This window comes from Hydra vulgaris, chromosome 14, assembly GCF_038396675.1.
Source record: "Hydra vulgaris chromosome 14, alternate assembly HydraT2T_AEP".
NCBI lineage: Eukaryota > Metazoa > Cnidaria > Hydrozoa > Anthoathecata > Hydridae > Hydra > Hydra vulgaris.
The window spans coordinates 17,839,022-17,859,052 of NC_088933.1; the positions used below are offsets into that span (position 1 = coordinate 17,839,022).

General features: G+C 27.3%; 1 long non-coding RNA gene across 1 annotated transcript in view; it reads left to right on the forward strand.

The window, feature by feature from the left end:
• The window catches only part of LOC100201670 (calcineurin B homologous protein 1), a 73,177-nt gene extending 53,755 nt beyond the window's left edge, over positions 1–19,422 (forward strand). Inside the window, exons 5-7 of the long non-coding RNA XR_010643819.1 lie at positions 8,508–8,569; positions 18,800–18,919; positions 19,292–19,422. This is a non-coding gene — a long non-coding RNA (calcineurin B homologous protein 1). The remainder of the gene's footprint in view (positions 1–8,507; positions 8,570–18,799; positions 18,920–19,291) is intronic.
• The last annotated feature ends 609 nt before the right edge of the window (positions 19,423–20,031 follow it).

The window sequence follows — 20,031 nt, forward strand, 5'->3', positions numbered from 1 at the left end:
TAGTTCTTTCAACATATTCTTTCAACAAAGATATTGGTGAACTTCTCAGCAAAACTCATGCAGAGAAAAAAAAGGAAAACAGAGCAATCTTACTTCAATGCAATGTTAGAAAAAAAATAGAGAAAATAAAAGGAAATAATCAGCAATATTCAATTTCTTGCCAGGCAAAGTATTGCTCTTTGTGGTGATTACAATACAAATAAAGATTTTAAAAAACTTAATTCAAACTTTTCTTAGTTACTTAATCTCAGAAGTAAAGATAATCCTACTTTAACAAAGCAGATGAGAAAGTCACAAGATAAATTCACAAGTGCAACAATCCAAAATGAAATTCTGCAGATAAGGGGTCTAACTATACTCAGAAGCATTACATCCAATGTTTCTGGAAAATGGTTTACTATTATGGTACATGAAACTACAAATCAGTCCAATACTGAACAAATGATGATTTGATTTCAATATGTAAATGAAGATGACTTATAAGTGTACGAAGAGTTAATTGGACTTTACAGTATGGAAAATATATCTGCTGAAAGTATAACTGCAACTATCAAAGATGTTATTATGCAAATGAATCTTTCAATAAATAATTGTTGCGGTTAATGTTATGATAGTGTCAGCTTCATGACAGGTAGTATGTCTGGAGTTGCAAAGAGAGTAAGTCACTTTGAGCCCAAAGCACTATATTCCCATTGTTATGGTCACACTCTGAACTTAACAGTACAAGATACTCTCAATGCCATCGTCATTATGAAAAATGCTCTTAACACTGTTCATGAAATTACAAAATTGATAAGAAAAGTGTCCCAAACATGAATGTCTTTTCAAAAAGATAAAAAAAAAAATTCTCCCTAGGACACCTGATATTCCTGCTTACTCTGCCTGACATGCTAGACAGTAAGAGCAGAATTATTTTATTTCATATCTGAAAACTATAAAGATTTACTAGTAGCATGGAAAGAAGCTAAATTTGAGACAAAGGACAGCGAGATCATCACTTAATTAGGCAAGACTTCTTTGCATGATTTTTGCAAAACAATTTATCAAAAAGTTTGAAAAAGTCAACACTTTCAGCTAGTGAAGGTCAGAAAGTTGTTAAATAAACTTTGATTACATTGAGATCTATCCGGTCTGAAAATTCATTTGAGCTATTCTGGAATCATATTGAAATCAAAAGAAAATAGCTTCCAATGGAATAACCTACTTTGCCTCATCATAACAAAATACCTTGTTGTTTTAAAATTGAAGAATTTGCATTAATAGTACCTGAATTTTCTAGTTTTGATTTTTTCAAGAGGATATATTTTTATATAGAAATAGCAATTGGCAGTATTGAATATAGATTTGAACAACAAGGATATTTAATCCTTTAAAAGATAGAATTAGTACTTATAAATGTTTCATCGGAAGATAGTTTAATAAATATAGAAGTCATTGCTTCTGCTACAGATTTGAATGCTTCAAGACTCCGTGCCCAATCGCAAGTTATGCATGAATCTACTACTCAGCCATTGGGCGCTCTACAAAAACTCCTTAATTATGTTAGGTGCGATATGAATGCTGTTGCTAAAAATGTTATTGCTATTTATTTTAATAATTCTGACTGCTGTGAATTGCAAATTGAATAACACATGCACTGGATTGAGTATATTTAAGGTGAAACAGCACATGATTTTTTATTCTTATGCTTTGTTGCATTTTACAGAGGAGTAAATAACGGTTATTTACTCCTCTGTAAAATAAACACATAAGCAATTACACATAAAACCGTACAAACACATTAACAACAATTATCCACTTTAATTACAAACCACTAGATGTCATGTAAAATTTAACATAATATAATCACATCTTGTTAACAACATCAGTATTCAAAATCCAAGAAATACGGATAAAACAACCCCACAATTAATTGTATGTATAAAATAGTAGAAAATCACTAAACAAAATGTTTTTTTCATTTTACACAGTTTTTTATTAATAAAGACTCATCAGAAATGAATGATCAAATTAATAAAACTTCAATCTATACCAAAAATTAAATTGCAGGTAGTCGCAAATGTCTTAACTACTGTAAATTTTCACACATTTGTGGAATTGGCTGACAGTATTATAAAAAGAATTCTTTACAAATGATTACTTATGCTTTTTTTTTTAAATGTTTTTCAAGAAGGGAATTTAATGTAAATATTATTTGAGCTCATTTATTTTTATAGTTTTTTAGAAGAAACTTATTTTCATGCCTACATTTATAAATTAATTCCGATTTTTTGTTTAATAAGCATTCTTGGTTAACAGGTGTAATTATTTCAAAAATTTCTTGTAAGCATAGTATGCATTTTTTGGAAATATTGTTATATGCAGGCGCTGTTTTAAGGGTAAACCAATTTAGTATAAAATCATCAATATTTTTACCTTTTAATTGCCATATATATTTTGACATGGTGTCTTTTGAATATTTTTTATTTTTAAAAGATTGCTTATGATTGGCAAAATGCCTTTTCCATTCACCCTCTGTTATGCCAATATATTGTTTATCAGGCACATTCTTAGAGGAAACAACCCATTTATATACCACATTTTTTGATAAACAACTTCCACTCATTGGACAATTATGTTTTTGTTTACAATTACAATTTTCTGTAGTTTTTTCATTTAGGGTTTCTTTTTTGTTTAACAAAGCATTATTGTGACCTTTTATAATTGTTTCCATATTTTTTTTGCAACTGTAGCTAATTTTAATTGTATTTCGATTAAAACTTTTATGTAATTTATTAGAGGGCAGGAAATGCTTATCGACCAATTTTAAAAACACTTTTCCTATGTTAGTGGAAACATTTATGCTATATGTAGGTAGAACCAAATTACATTTCTAGTTCTATTTGGCTTTTTTGTATTCTTTTTTTCAGGGTCAAATTTTGGTTCAAAATTTTTAAAATCACGTTTTTTAGTATAAGTAGTAATAGTATAAAATTAGTATATAATATAAAATATATTTATATTCATTTATAAATATATGTATATATATACATATATATATATATATATATATATATATATATATATATATATATATATATATATATATATATATATATATATATATATATATTACATATATGCATATATACATAAATATGTTGTTAATCAGAAACAAAAATAAACTAATAATAATAATAACAACAATAACAACAATAAAATAATAATAAGAAGAATAATAACAATAATTATAACAATATCAACAACAACAACAACAACAACAGCAACAACAACAACAACAACAACAACAGCAACAACAACAACACAAATAAAAATAGTAATAACTAGTAAAACAAAATTAAAATATTTTTTTATCACCTTTTTTATTGCAGCAGTTTAGTAATTGTGAATGTCTAATTTTTTCAACTTTTGGCTAGTACAAGCAGAACATTTATTATAATGAGCCATATGTCTGGGAAAAGATTATACAAATAGTATTTTAATACTTTTGTCATTCCAAAAGAAAGACAATGTGTCTAAAAGAAAAGACAATGTGTCTGAAAGAAAAGACAATGTGTCTGAAAGAAAGACAATGTGTCTGAAAGAAAGACAATGTGTCTGAAAGAAAAGACAATGTGTCTGAAAGAAAGACAATGTGTCTGAAAGAAAGACAATGTGTCTGAAAGAAAAGACAATGTGTCTGAAAGAAAGACAATGTGTCTGAAAGAAAGACAATGTGTCTGAAAGAAAGACAATGTGTTTGAAAGAAAGACAATGTGTCTGAAAGAAAAGACAATGTGTCTGAAAGAAAGACAATGTGTCTGAAAGAAAGACAATGTGTCTGAAAGAAAGACAATGTGTCTGAAAGAAAAGATAATGCATCTGACTCCCTTATTTTTGACTGGCATAAAAAGAGTATTTTTTTATCAGTTAAATTCATTATGCTACTAGTAAAGTTTTATTCATTAAAGCCATCTGAAACAAAGCCATCTGAACAAAGTTATTTTAAGGTTTGTTAAATTTTTTGCTCTTTTTTTTTTCATTTAATGTTTTTGTTATTTTTATTATTTTGAAATATATATAATAATTTTCATCACTGTTTTTACTGTTTAATAAAAAAATTATAATAATAATGACAATTAATAAGAAAATTATAATAATAATGACAATATTAATAATTATAATAACTATAATAATAACAATATTAATAATATAAAATAATAACAATAATAGTAATAAAAATGATATTATTATATAATTATGTAAAAGTAACAAAGAAATTAAGACAAAATTTAAAATAGCGATAGTTTTATATAGGCTGTTCTTTTTTATACTAGAATAATAATTTTTATTTTAAATAAATAACTTTTGATTTTAAATTCATTATAAAATGTTATGTTTTTTATTTCTAAAATTTTATATTAATTTTTATTTTAATTATTTTACATTTAAAATAAAATATCAGTAAAACAGATTGTTTCTTATATCATAGTTAGACAAAATTTATTATTTGTAATGATTATCATCTATTTACATTCAATTTTGTTAAAGATAATGGCTAACAGGGATGTTTCAGCAGTCTGGGATTATTTCACTGTTGCTCATGGGCGGCCAGAAGTTGCTGAATATAATATGTGCAATATTCAAATTAAAACAGGTGCAACTGGTGCACCATCTAAAAATTTTTCAACAAAGTCATAAATAAAAACATTAGAAACTGAAAAAAGAAAAAGAAAGAAAGAGAAGAAGAAAAGACTAAAGTTTATGTTTTAAACAAACAAACTTTTTGTTTAAAACATAAAGTTTGCACCAAACAGTTAACTCTAAAAGATTTCTTAGGAGTGCATTTAAAATGGTCTTTTGATAATCCTGATCAAATTAAAGGAGAATTATTGTTAGTCTATTGGCTTTGTGATGCTTTTATTCCATATAGAACAGTTGCAAATGATCAGTTTTTAAAATTTATTACCCATCTTTCAAAAAAATTTAAAGTTGCATCAGAAAAATATATTTGGACAAAGCTGATTCCAAACATCAACGAAAGAGTTCAATATGCAGTAAAGTCAATTCTGAATGCCACATACGCTATCACTACTGATATTTGGACTTCACCAAGTAATGACTCTTTTATGTTATATACTGCTCATTGGATAACTAAGAACTTTAAAAAAAAATTGCTGTTCTGAGATGTATTCCATTTAAAATATCTTATACAGGGTGGAATATTTTAGAAGCTTTAAAAAACATCTATAAAGATTTTAAGAGTTTAAGCAACATTCACAATGTTATTAAAGACAATGCAAGTACAACAAAACTGCTGGTTTTGAAAGCATTGGCTCAATATACTAGCAGAGTGGCGTAAAAACTCAATATACTAGCAGAGTGGCGTTAAAATAATGTTGACAAGGTAAATATAATGCTTGAAATTAAAAACCTGTAATATTGCTTATGTTATATTGTGATATCTTTATCTAACTTTAAAAAACAGGCTATTAAACTTGCTGAAGATGATATTGAATTAGAAATTTGCTCCGAATCAAAGGTAGAATATAAAAAAATATAATAATAATAATTTTATAAGTTCATACTTTTACTTTTTTAAAACCTCATTCATTTAGTTGATGCCAAGTGACTGGGATCTTATTCCAAAAGTTGTATCAATGCTCGGGCCGATAGGTAATGCCCGCAAAGTATTAGAGAGTGATTTTGCTCTAATTTCGGATATCATTTCTTTGACCAAAAAACTCAAGATAGAGCTTAATAGTATTACTCAAATAGGAATTGGAACCTTGAAAGAAGTTTTACTTGAACAAATAGCACAGTAAGTGTAGTACTTTTTTGTATAAATAAAATAATAAATATGAAATAAATAAGTTATTAGATATAAAATTAAAAATGCATAAAAATATTTTTTTACAAAAAACACCAAGGTATATATTAATATTTTTTTATTACATTATTTTGAGTTGGTTGTTTGATAGCGCTATGATTTTTTTTTTAAGGTATGTGGAGGGAAAAAATGATTGTTCAAGTTTTCTAAATATTGAAGAAAATAATGTATTGTCAATAGCTACATTACTTGTTCCGAGGTACAAAACTGCAGGTTTTCAAAATAAATTTTTTTCCAAAAGAGCGTTTTTTGAAGACGATGTATTAGATGATGATGAAAGTGATAGACTCCATCTAAATGCAACTGAATCTGCTAAAATTAAGCTTAAAAGGTATATAAATACGAAGCAAATAGATGTTGCGGAAGATCCATTGTCATATTGGAACTCTATGAAAAGTGAGTTACCAATGCTAGAAAACCTTGCAAGTATATTTATGTTCACCTTCAAGCTCAACTACAAGTAAACGTGAGTTAAAAGTTTCAAAATCAATACAAAAAGAACATATATGACTTAAAACAAAAAATCTTGAAGCACTTCTTTTTTTAAAATACAATTTAAGAGCACTTTCATATACTACATCTTTAAGTGGGGCTCCTGGAGACTTTGTACCACCTAATTCAAACTATTGTGATGTATAGGATCCTGAATCTTCAGACTCCGACAAAGAAACATAAATTGTCAATAAAATGGCTAATTTTTTACTTAATATTGTAAATTTTAATTGTAAATTATTGCATTATAAGTATAATATTTAAAAATGTATTTTAAAATATATTTAAATGTAATTATAAAATATTTGTGATTTTCCTATAGTTTTTATCTTTCATAATAAATATATATATATATATATATATATATATATATATATATATATATATATATATATATATATATATATATTTTATTTAACTTTTATAGCTTGGAAAAAAGAAACAACAACAGTAAAAAAATTGTAGTTAAAAAAAAAAAAAAAATCCTAGCCCCGGCTCATAACCCCTGCTAGAACTATTGTTTAACCAAGGCCGGGTTTGTAAAAAGACCCAAATTTGGCCGGGGCCCTGGTTGTTAACTACCTTTCGATACCAATATCGCGTGGTCTCGATATCGATACTGTTAAGTATTGCATTGAGACCAAACGATACCAACATTAATGATTTTTGCGATACCAGTATTACATGGTTTCGATACCGATACTGTATGGTATTGCACTGATACTGTATGATATCATACCAATACCAGACAATAAATCAAGACTCGAGACCAATTATCTAGTGTCTACTGATGGCAGCTCTACCCAGAAATATTTTAGCTTTGGCTCAGCTCCATGTAAAGTCACTAGCTCCTGATAGCTCCAGAGCAGCTCCAAAGCCCTTGGCAGCTTTGGTTTTGATGTATTCTAATTGAAACCACTATTGGTAAGACGTAGTGGTTTTTGAAAAAAATATTTGGAAAAAATAAATGCTTTATATTTCTGGCAATTTTTTAAAAAGAATTCACTGCATCATAAGGCTTCAGTCACTGCATCATAAGGTACATAGCAACCTTATGAGGATAACCTCATAAGATTGCTAAATTTATTCAAAAACATACAATCAGGAAAAAGGTTTTTCTTCCTTTGTTGATGTCATTGTAAAGCTGATGATTTCAAACAAAGCTGTTTAAAAAACAAAGCAAGTATCTCTGTCCAAATCTACAATTAAAAATTGAGGCTAAACTTAATAAACTGCTATTTTTTGCAGTTGTGCACCAGCTATCAAAAAGAAAAAAATTGTTTTCCTATGCTTTTGCACTATGAGAGGAAATGAAAAAGTTTTTATCACAATAGAAAAGTGATTTAGTTGATTTTTTTTTTTTTTTTTTTTCAATAGGTGCCCCAAGAAAACCTAAGTGCATTTAACCAGGAAGTTAACGCCTCCTTCCTTACCGTTACGCAAAAATCTGATGACTTTGTTGCACAGCTGGCCTACATTTGTGATATATTCACTATATATTGTGAATAAGTTACTTTAAGGACCTGTTACCACTCTGTTTTAAGCTAAAGCAAAATTAAAATCATTTCAAGAGAAGCTGATGTTTTGGCACAGGCTGCTTAATCAGAAGAAAGTGCTCCATTATTTTTATAAAAAAAGTGAAAAGGAGGAAAATAAGGTTAAATGTCATAATATATTATTGTCATAATAAGAATCTTAATATATTACTGATTAAGTATAAGTATTATATTAAGTGTTATAATATAATGCATAATTTATTATTTTTATTGCATTTGATTTTATTACTTTTTTTTTTTTTTACACATAATTTTTTTGTGTATATTTAATATATAAAATATTAAGTTTAATGAGACAAAACCAAACAGTTATGTTGTATGATATTCTACAGGTTACTTTTTGTTAATTTAGATAAAAAAAGACTTGAACATTTGAAATTTTAATGTTTTACTGTTTTCCTATCATTATTCTTTAAAAAAAGTTTTTTTTAATGAAAACAACTTTAAGCACTTTTATGGAAGCATTTTATAATTTTTTAGAATTTGAATTAAAAAAATTTTTTAAGCTACCTGATTTTGTCTTTTTTCAAAGTCTCTTTTTTTTGCTTTGTATCGCATTTGTAATTTTCCTTTTTTTTAATATATTTTAGATGCATTTCAAATGTATGATATTCATAGAACTGGAGGAATTACAAAAGACAATATTACTCATGTATGAATTAAATACTTTATGAACTTACTAAATTTTGTTTTTATATAAACTTCATTGACTTTAAATTGCAAACTCGTGTTTTAGGATTACCATTTTTTTACATTTATTTAAATAAAGTTTTTTTGCTTTAAGAGTTTTTTTTTGGACTACTCATCCCTAATGGCTTTCAAGTTGAGACAATGTTTAAAGAAATGTCTCTTTTTCAATATTCTTCAAAAAACTAAATAGATTTGATTAGAGCATCACATTCTTTATTGTAAAAAGTTTTTTTAATCTTCTATTAAGCTATGTTGTTGAACAGAATCAACAAGAGCTGGAACCTGTTGTTCAAAATGTTGTACACTGACCGTGTTGACTTCTTCGAAGCATTTCTCTTTGCGAAGATGATCTAAACTTTTTGCCTGTCAATTCTTTGCATAAACCTTGCCTTTCAGAATGCCTCAGAAATTTTTGATTTGGGCAATTCTGGGACATTTGAAGGATTGTCTTCCTTTTAGATAAAATTGATCTTGTTAGGCCTCCAGTTAGGAAATGACTGATTTTGCGTTATGCGCTGATGCTAGGTCTAAAATATTATCTGAATTATCTAAATAGTGCTCTACAATATTTGAATTATCTGAATAGTCTCTACAATAAACGGCATTATCTGAATAGTCAATATCTCTTTCGAATACCTCGCTTAAATAGATCGTTTTATTGCAAAGATCGTATTAAAAATGGCATAAAAATTCGCAATTTAATGTAGAAATGACATTAAGGTAGAACAAGTACAGATTAAGCAAATAGATACTGTTATTGATATTATCTGTGTTGATATTATCTGTGTTGATATTATCTGTGTTGATATGATTTTTGTATCTCAGAAACTCAGTCTAATAACTTGCTATCGTCCACCTTTTTATACAATAACAGATGTTGCTTATCTTGAATTTAGGATTTCAATTATTTATAATTTGTGCTACTCTATGTCTCAGGATTGGCTAATCTATGTTTCACCAAATGAAAAGTGTGGTAGTATATTCTAGTATAAATTTGTTAAACGAACTTGGTTTTCACCAATTTGTTAAAGAATCCATGCACAAAATGAATCTTTTTGATGTTGCATTTTTTAATAACATTTCTCTTGTAAGTGATTTATCTGTCAAGTGTCCTTTTAGCACTAGCGACCATAACACAGTCCAATTTTCTATAAATACAAATGATTTCACCAGTGTGAAAATAAATAAGAATCTTTATACAACTTTCTTAATGCTGATGTTAAGGGTCTTGAGTTATATTTATCAAAAATAAATTGGAATTTTGAGTTTTCTTTTGCTTGTACAATTGAGGACTAATGGAGCATTTTTCTAAGGCTTTTTGGTACTGATATTAATGAATTTGTAACTATCAGGAAAAAGTATTATAACAAAATGAGTAATCACTATCCATAATACATAAAAAATCTTATGCCGCAAAGCGGCATAAGATTTTTAATGTATTTTGGATAGTGATTACTCATATAGAATTTTAAGTTGGATAGTGATTACTCATATAGAATTTTTAGTTGTTTAAGCAGTTATAGCTGTTTACAACTGCTTGGTTTGGATTCTCTAGAGGATTGGAAACATGATTTAGTTACATGTTTCAAAACTATGCATAATTTGGTTTGTATAGATAAAAGTTCATTTCTTGAGATTACCAATAATAAATATACCCGTGGTCATATTTATAAGATTCCCAAGCAATGATGTCAACTCGACATTCACAAATATTGTTTATCTCAATAAGTTTTGAACATCTGGAATAATCTGAATAAGCTGTAAATGCAGATAATATTTGTATGTTTAAAAATAAAATAAAATCGTGCAATTTTGAAAAACACTGCTTCTATAAAGTAAATAAATGAATGAAATCTTGAATGTTTGTATTATAAATTATATTTGTTCAATATGTACATTGTTTATATATGTATACTTATTATTTATATTGTTTATATATGTATTGTTTATATATGTATACTTATTTAAGAACATCTGTGTCCATTTATTGGATCTATATGTCCTTTAGAACATGTATTTTTTTAACTTGTTCTAATAAATCTTTTTCTATCTACCTACTGGTTGATTGCCATGCCGCTTGGGAGGAAGAAAGGTTTTGAAATGCCGTGCTCTGAAAAGCAAAGCCAAACAAGCAGTTTTTTCTTGTATTTAGCTGTTGGGTTATACTTGACACTTGTCATGACCAGTAATCTGGTAGCCGGTACTTTTCTGAATTTTCTCAGCCAAGATGGTTTACGCTCCAATATAATGGCCGGATAAAACTCCTCATTTTCAACTTGCCAGCTGTTAAATAAAATTCTTATATAATTTTCTATGATACTCTTTCATAGTTATACTAAATATCTAAGTTGATATTAAAAATCTTGTTCAAAAGCCTAAAATTATGTATTAGTTTTATAATGAACAAGTATATCAACTGTGTTACATGAACTGGGTTATTTCAACTGAGTTATTTCAACTGGGTTTGTTAGCTTGAGAATGACGTCAATAAACTTATTAAGTGAATAATATAATAATACATTATATTACACATGAACATTAACTGATCACATCACCATCATGTGATGATGCTTGTGTTGATGAGATATAAAGTATACATTACATCAATTAAATATAAGTTTAAAATATAAATAAACTTTTTTTTTTCCTGATTCATATTAAAAGCATTTAAATTTATATTTTTAAATTTACAGATTTAAAAACTTTTTTGTCTTTAAAACTTTCTTATGTTAAGTTTTTAATGTCTTTAAACATAACTTGTGTCCAAGTGCTTATCTTAGTACATACTCTCAGGTATTTAAATACAAACTGGGATTGGATTAAAAATAGGTGGGGTGGAAATTTTTGTCCAGAAGATTTTGTCTGCAAACGTAATAAGCAGGGGCTTATTTAAAAAAGAGTCTCCAGAATTTAAATAAATAAGAGGGCAGATGAATTCCCCAATGCATAAAAATATCCCAGATGTAAACGAAAGACTTTTAAAACTGGTTTCATTATTAATTTGTATTGAGTAATATTAAAACTAGCAGTCTGGACCAATATAAGACGGATCTTGGTAAGTCTATTCTACACCAAACATTTTCCTATATTAATTCCTTTCTCCAATATTTTTTAGTAACTGTTAGAAAAACTATACATATGTCTATCTTTTAAAGTCATGAATAAAAAAATAATTTATAACATAATTAACTTTAAAATTTTTAAGCGCTTCAGTAGTTGTTGTGCAAACTGTTATTTATCAGTGGATCGGATATTAGTACCCGAAACAGGTATTCTAAATAAAATTTAAAATTTTAACTATGTTGATTAACTATAATATTAATTAATCAACATATTAAACACATATTCTTTTGAAATAACATATTCTTTTGAAATATGTGGATTAATTATAATCGGTATAAAAAGATTAAAAAACCTTTGGCATTAGACTTAAAAATATGTGAAATAATGAACTTACCATGATGCGTATAATATGGTCGTTTTATTTCAATAATTTTTAGTAAGTTGTACAAAATTTAAGTCTGTCAAATCTTTGTTTTGAGTCAAGGCCTTCTTAAACAGGCTGCCACAGCTCATTTTCCATAAAATTAGTGAAGGCCGACTTTTTATGGAGAAGTATAGTTTCGATGAGGATTTTGGTTGTTTGATTTAAACTATTATAGTTAAACTTGTGAAATGTCTAATAAAGGCTGCGTTTATGATTGCTCCTCAAATTACAAATAAAAAATAATGTTTATGTTACAATGTATAGATTTCCCTTTAAATCTGAGGATCGCGAGTTATGGATTAAAAAACTTCAAAATGGAAACTTTGTATTTACAGATTATAAATGAATTTGTGCTCAGCACAAAGATGCATAATTAAAATAAGTCAAAGGTTTTAGTTTTGTTCCAGTGCATCCTCCATCAGTCTTTAAAGCTATACCAGTCTCTTGTATTCCAATAGTGTCTAGAAAATGAGGTGTCACATTCATGAGATGAAAAAGAAATAGTTTACTTGATAAGTTCGAAAACTTCAAAAAAATTGACGCTATTTAATTTAATTCAATCGTAAAAAAATTTAAAGTCAATGATAAATAACTGCAAAGAAAAAATTTATTTTGTTGAAAAAGAAAAAAATATATCTTTCATATCATATGAACATTGTGAACCAGTACCTAACTTTTCAATATATATAACTTTAGAAGATTCTGGAGATTTATTTTACTAGATATAGCCAACTTTTACAAATTAAACTGTCTTTTTAAACAAAGGAATTATTAAATATTACTCTCAACTGGAGAATGCTGTTAGTTATATTATTTATAATGAAACAGATTGTAAGCAAGCAAGTTATATTAGGCATCAAGTAGCTTTATTAAATAAAACAAACAGTACACCATTTTCTTTAGAAACATTTCTGATGCATTGCATCTTTATATAAAATCTTGTTTGGTATATTTTGATCTCGTAGAGAAGCTTGTTTTGCCAAGTGTATGAGAGTTACGATGAATGACAAACAAAATAAATAAACTTGAAGATACTGAATATATAAAGATGATATTAAAAAGTTTCAGGAATTTCAAAATACTGCTTTAACCGTTAACAAAAAAAGCTGTGTCACTAAACCAATTGAACGACAAAATGTTGGATTAGTTCTCAAAGTTTTTTTTGATGAAACGGGTGCAGTATGTGTAAAATTTCCTGAAGCTGAAGATACTGCACTTTTTATTAAAACAGTTGTCAAGTTGTGCCTTATTGTCAACAGTAAAGCAAAAGGTCTAGATATTAGATTAAATGATATTCGAAGAAAGCCTATTACTTCAGTCAATGATTGGCAAATTAGATTTCTTAGAGAACTATATTTCTTATTTTGCTGAAAATTTAAAGTGCGTAAATTCAAAATTGAGAGAAAAAAAAGTTAACAATGGATACTGCGAGTGGTTTGTAAAAAACTTCTGAAAAATTAGCAGGCTGTGCCAAGTATATGTTGAATCTTATGTATTGTTAGGACATATGCAATCAGATGCACTAAAAAAACAGTTTGGGAAATATCGGCAAGGGTCAGGTGGCACATATCTGATAGCTGTGCAAAATGTTATTCAAAATTTTAAAATTGACAAAACTAGAAATTTGCTAGACGAGCAAACAGATTTTACAATATTTCCTCCTGCTCACCACCACTGTGATAAGTGTGAGCTTGATGTGGAGTTTGATATGTCAATATGTGAAAATTGTGAAGATCAGTTGCCAAATGAATGTAAACAAGGGCTTTTATATATTGCAGGTTTATTTGCTTACAAACTTCCAAAATTACATTCAATTTTAGAAGAAACAGAGACCTTTGATATGTTTCAAAAATATGGAACTTTGATCAGTTCTTTGAACAGGGAAAGACTAAGAGAACCTTCTGATAATTTAGTCCACTTTGTTATTCATTGTTTTTTTTATATTTGAAGTGACACTTGTGAATCTTTATTCACACGTGTCACTTCAAATATAAAAAAAACAATGAATAACAAATTTCACCATTGCTGTGTAAGAGAGGATTAATTGACATTTTTATTAACTGCAATAGTAAATTTCAATTGCTTGTTCGAACTGTTAAAAAAGTTTGCTGCATTTTAACAAACATTTTTTTAAACAATTATTGTAAAAAACACTCTAAAGATTTTGGGAAGGAATGTTTAATAAAACAAGCAAAACTTTCAACTTCAAAATAAAATACTTTGAGTCAAAAAAGTCAAAATAATTTTAATAAAGTAAAGTTATTATATTTGTTTATTTTTATCAAAAAATTTATTATTTGTATTACAAGTGTTAAACAGCTAAAACCAACATAGTAATAAAAAAGAGATTTTTATCTAAACTAAAATTTTTATTGTAATTAATTTATTTATAAACGTATAGAAATAAGTTAATTACAATAAAAATATAAAGCTCTTTATTTGTTTCTGAAATTTGTTTACAAAAGCAAGGATAAAAAATAGTTTCAACCTTAAAAAAGGCAGCCTTCGCTTTTTTCGGAAAATGAGCTGTCACAGCCTGTTTAAGAAGGCCTTGTTTTGAGTTAATGATTAATGGTAATACTTTATAACTTCTTATTGTGAAATTGTAAACTTCTATGTAAAAAAAAAGGGTGCAGACTTTTAAATTTTTTTCTTTATTGAGTTTCTATTATTTTTTTATTAAATTTTTTTTCAGACATCCATACAATTTTTATTTGAAAATCTTTAAAATCAGGGAAAACTCAGGGAATATTTTTTTATTTTTTATTTAGCTTAAAGTTACTTTTGAGTCTTTATCATTGTTGCAATGGTTTTATAACTTATAATATATAGTAACTATATATACATCTTATAGTATCTTTCTGTCATTAGCAAGAACTTTGAGACTTTGGTCAACAAATTTCTAACATACCGTCTTGAGTCAAATAACTTGCTATCAGACAATCAATATGGTTTTAGATATTCTTGTTCTACAAAGGCTATTGCTCTTGACATATCTAAAACTTTCGATAACCTATGGGATGCTGATCTTCTCCATAAGCTTCATATGGTGTGTTTGACAAGGTTTTTGAGGATAACAAATTATTTCATTCTAACCACTTTATCAAAGTCATCTTTGAGGGCCAACACCCTTCTTCATTTCCAGTAATTTCTTAGGTACCCTAAAGTTCTATTCTTGGATCTTTTTTGTTTCTTATCTACATCAATGATCTTCATAACAACCTTACATCTAGAGTGGCTTTATTTGCTTACAACTCAACTTTATACTTCTGTCTTAAAAAAAAGTCTTCTCTTTTTAATTGCTTAGAACAGAAATCAAATCCTCAATTAGAGCTTGCAATACTGATTATATTATATTGATTATAGTCTACTTAGATTGTCGTTCACTACTGACCTCTCATGGAAATCATATATATGATTGATTGCAAATTTAATATCTGCTAAATTTTTGCTTCTTTTTGCTGTACTCGTCATTTTCTTACTCCTAATCCAACCGTCGGAATTAGAAAAAATGAGGTGACCTCATATATATCATATACATATCATTTGATCTCAAACTGTTAAAGGTCGGTATCAGGTCGGCAAAAAAAATTTAATGCAAAGAGGTTACCATACAACATAAAAACAAGGTCGGCGATTTTTACCAGTTAGGTATTATTTGGAATTGCCGAATGCCGGCTGTAATACCAATTCTGTACCTTTACAAATCTCTTACACGCCCCTGTATGGAATAATATTTGGGCTGGTTCCTTCTAATGATGTTCTTTTTCTTCTAGCAACGCCCAAAGCATGGTAACGTAGTTGCATCTGCTTTATCTGCCAAGGTTGAACCTTTCTCCCATCCTTGTAAGGTTGGTTCTCTTTCTCTTTTCAACAAATACTATCATCGTCGCTGCTCAAAGGAGCTATCATCTCTAGTTCCATCAAACAATGCTTATTCTTGCTTGATGCATACAATCTATAGTTTTTTAAGTCTTCTGTCAATTATTTCCTGGCTTTTTAACTTCTTTGTTTTCTAATAACTCCCAACTTAATAGTGGTTGCTTGCTGTCTTGTTGGAAGTGTATCAGAATAAAAAAAAAAGAAAATATGTTTAGTTAAATGTTTAATTAAATATAACAATATAAGACATGATTTCAGAAAAAAGCTATTATTAAGAAGACTGGTTATAACACCATATTTATAAGATTGGTTAGGAAGTGCTAAAATTAAATTGAAATCTCAATAACTGCTAGACGTTTAGTCAAAGACGATATGTTATCAAATAACTTTTAGTAACGAAATTTCGAAATTTAATGTAAAATCAACCCATAATAGATATAGAAGCTGCTTAAGTTCAACCAAATAATAAAAAAGAAGCAAGTCAATTGGCAAAAAAAGTTGTTAGCGATGAAATAAAAAAAGTTGCAACAAGACGAGGTCAACTGAAAAAAACTAGTGAAATGTTGCAGTTTGATTTTGTAAAATTTATTGAAAAAGCCGAGGAGAAGCAAGATTTATGGTTAATATCTATAGCTAACGATATGAAACAAAAATTAAATGAGAAAAACGTAGAAATTAAGAAATTAGAGCTAGCACTTGGTATCTTAGAGCTAATGAGAAAATTGCTAAAATAACTTTATCCATAATAGTTTTAATGTAAAGTTTATGTTTTGTAAATAAAACACATTACTTTGTTCACAACTGATACAAACTGTTATTTTTGAATATATTTCTTATACTTAATGAATTTTAATTTTTTTCTTTTTTTAAACTACTTTATATTAATAAAAATTTTTCCTTTAATGGATTACTATCAATGAAGTAAAAAGAAAGTTAAATCTAATTTCTTAAAAATTTCTGATAAAAAATATTAAGGGAACATGTATTTAGTTGCGAAAGTATTACATCCTTTAACATTAACAGGCAATATTATATACTTTTCACATCCCAAACTCGGAGAAAAAGTACTTGAAAACAGGGGAAAATCGGGGAATACTCTGGAAAAATAGATTTCTAAAACTGCCATGAACCCTGAAAATATGTGTTAAACGAGCAGACTTAACTAATTAACTAAGCACATAATATCTTAAGAATCTTTATTGTGACATATGCGCAAAATATTTCTACTGCTGTTTTAAAAATTATTTCCCTTTAGTTTGTTATAGTATATAATATCTTTACATATTCATGTTATGTATTTAACATCAATAGAATTTTTAAATGTTTTATTTTGTATTTTAAAAAATTGGTAAAGATTTCACTAAGGGGTCGTCCATAAATTTCGTCTCTTTTTCGTCAATTTTTGACCGTTTATGATAACCCCCTCCCTAACCTCCCCCACCACACGTCACAAAATAGTCGTACGCTCGGTGTAGTTATGGCAATTTTAAAATATTATAGCGTCTGTATAATATTTTGTTGACTATGAAATATTTCCGTTAAATGATCAGGTCTGTGAATTATAAAAAGAGGAAAAAATTTAAAATGAGAAATTTTGTGGAATAATAAAATATAAATATTTGTAGCAAAAAAACCCAGACCAAAGATTCTTTTTTTTTTTTTTAAAAAGTCTTATTAAAATCACAATCCCTCATCCAAATTTGAATAAGATTTTATATAAATACGTTTTTTAGGTAAAATGAACACCATAGTTTAATTATATGATCTGTTCTGATCGTTAATTTGCAATATTCCATAATTATAAGCACTTTTTTGGTCGGAATTCTAGTATTTTTTTTTAAAATTGATAGAAATATTGTATTTTGACAACTATATATAGTTAATATACGTCAGAACTGATTAGAACTAGGATCTATAGTAGGTTAATGCACTTTTTCAAAAGATTTTAACTAAGTTCATGTCAACGCCTATGAACGAAATTGGTCTGAAGACTCCAAAATGGTGTTCTTTAGATTCACTATTAGGGGTAGTAGAAAGATTTTGAAAATTATATGAAAAAATAAAAATTCTTTAAATATAAAAAAACCCTGAAGCGAAAAAAAATTATAACATCTAAAGCTCTTGTTTGGACCTAATATGCTGATAAAATCATGCTAATTTCAAATAAAAGAATTCTAATAATTTGTAAATCGCCTTTACTATATCAAGCGAGTCCTCACAAAATCACTAACCTCCACCCCACCTCCTTACAGTGTGACATAATTTATGGACAACCCCTAAGGCGTATTGTTCTAAAAATGTTCCAACACTATTTAATAAATAAAAGACATTATAAAACTACAAAGAAATGCTATAAATTAAAATTAAGGAGATGTTGCCCCAATGCAATTTTCAAGTAAAAGTAAATATATATTTTAGCATTATATAATTTGAAGTTAACATAGGTTAGATATTTCCATACACTTTTGTTCACATTTTCTTAAACCAAACGTGCTGCGACTCTTTCTCGCCGTTTACTCGGGTGTAATGGCTGCCGTTAGTTCTATGCAAACACACACGAATGAGTAAAGGCAGCATCAGTTTAAAAATTTAAATAAAAATATTATAGGATGTATTGATCATTATTACATTTTTAGGTTTTATAAATAATTATAATTGATTTGTTTTCAGTTTTTCAGATGAATTTTCTTTTTTTCTTGATAACAAGTAAAATTATTAAACAATAATTTGGGAGGAGGGGGAGGAGGGGGTAAATAAAAAAGTTAAAAAATGAAAATTAATAAATTTGTAACGTTTTTTTTTGATAAAGCTTTATTTAATTAGATATTAAAACTGATGGTTGGCGCTAATAAATCATCTGATCAGTTGACAGCAATTGCTGATAGAATATTACAAGAAGCAGGGAATAACGATGGAGTTATTACTTTTGAAGAATTCTCCAAGGTTTATTTGTTTACCTACGCAAACTTATGTTTTTCTCTTTTTTCATAAAAATCATATTAAAAACAGATTCTAAATATATTTTTAAAATCAGGCTGAAAATATTTATTTTTTTTACTTTTTGATTATGTTAAAAACAGATTTTTTTTTCTCATAGGTAAGGGATCGTCCATAAATTACGCAACGCTAATCTTATTTAAAAAATAGAAGTTGGAGATCTCTTTGCGCGGCGGTTTTTATTCAACTGCGTAATTCGTTTTTATTATTTTGCGTAATTCATTTTTTTTAAATTGCGTAATACATGGACGATCCCTTATGTTCAAAACAGATTTATTTTGGCATAGATAATGTTAAAAACAATTTTTTTTCTCATAGATTATGTTGAAAACGGATTTTCATACAAAAATGAGCATCAGATTTTTAGCAAAATAAAATGGAATAATCAATCAGCAATTTTTATGATAACTGTATATTATTTGAGAAAACATTTCTTTGATATTTTGGTGGTTTTGATCAAATTTCATTGCATTTCTTCAACTTTTTTTTAGACCGCATTTTAATTTTAGAAAAGAAAACCAATTAGTTGGAAATAAAGATTTTAAATTAAGTCTATAATGTATTTATAATATATAATATTATTTCTACTATATAAAACATTCTTAATATTAATTCTACTATATAAATCATTTTTATTATTATTTCTACAATATAAAACATTCTTAATATTAATTCTACTACATAAAACATTCTTATAATGGGTTATGCGACAATTTGTCAATATAAAAAAAGCAAAATTCAAATGTTAGTGGGCTCTTTGCATAATATCATGAGTTATTTACGTAACGAACCTTTACATTTATTTATATATGAAACTATATAATGAGTTAATACAATGAGATTTCGAACCAAGCTAATTAAACTTCATCTTTATCTCAAAGTACACTTTGTTGTAATATGCACGTTAATAGCTTTCTTTTATAGTCAAATGATTTTAATAGGGTTAGATGTTGTGATAGCACAAAATGAGGGTATAATTGTTGCAAGTTAACTGGTCAAAAATATACTTAGCTATGTTAAAAATGTCTTGTAATTTTTAATTTTGGTGTTCAAACAAT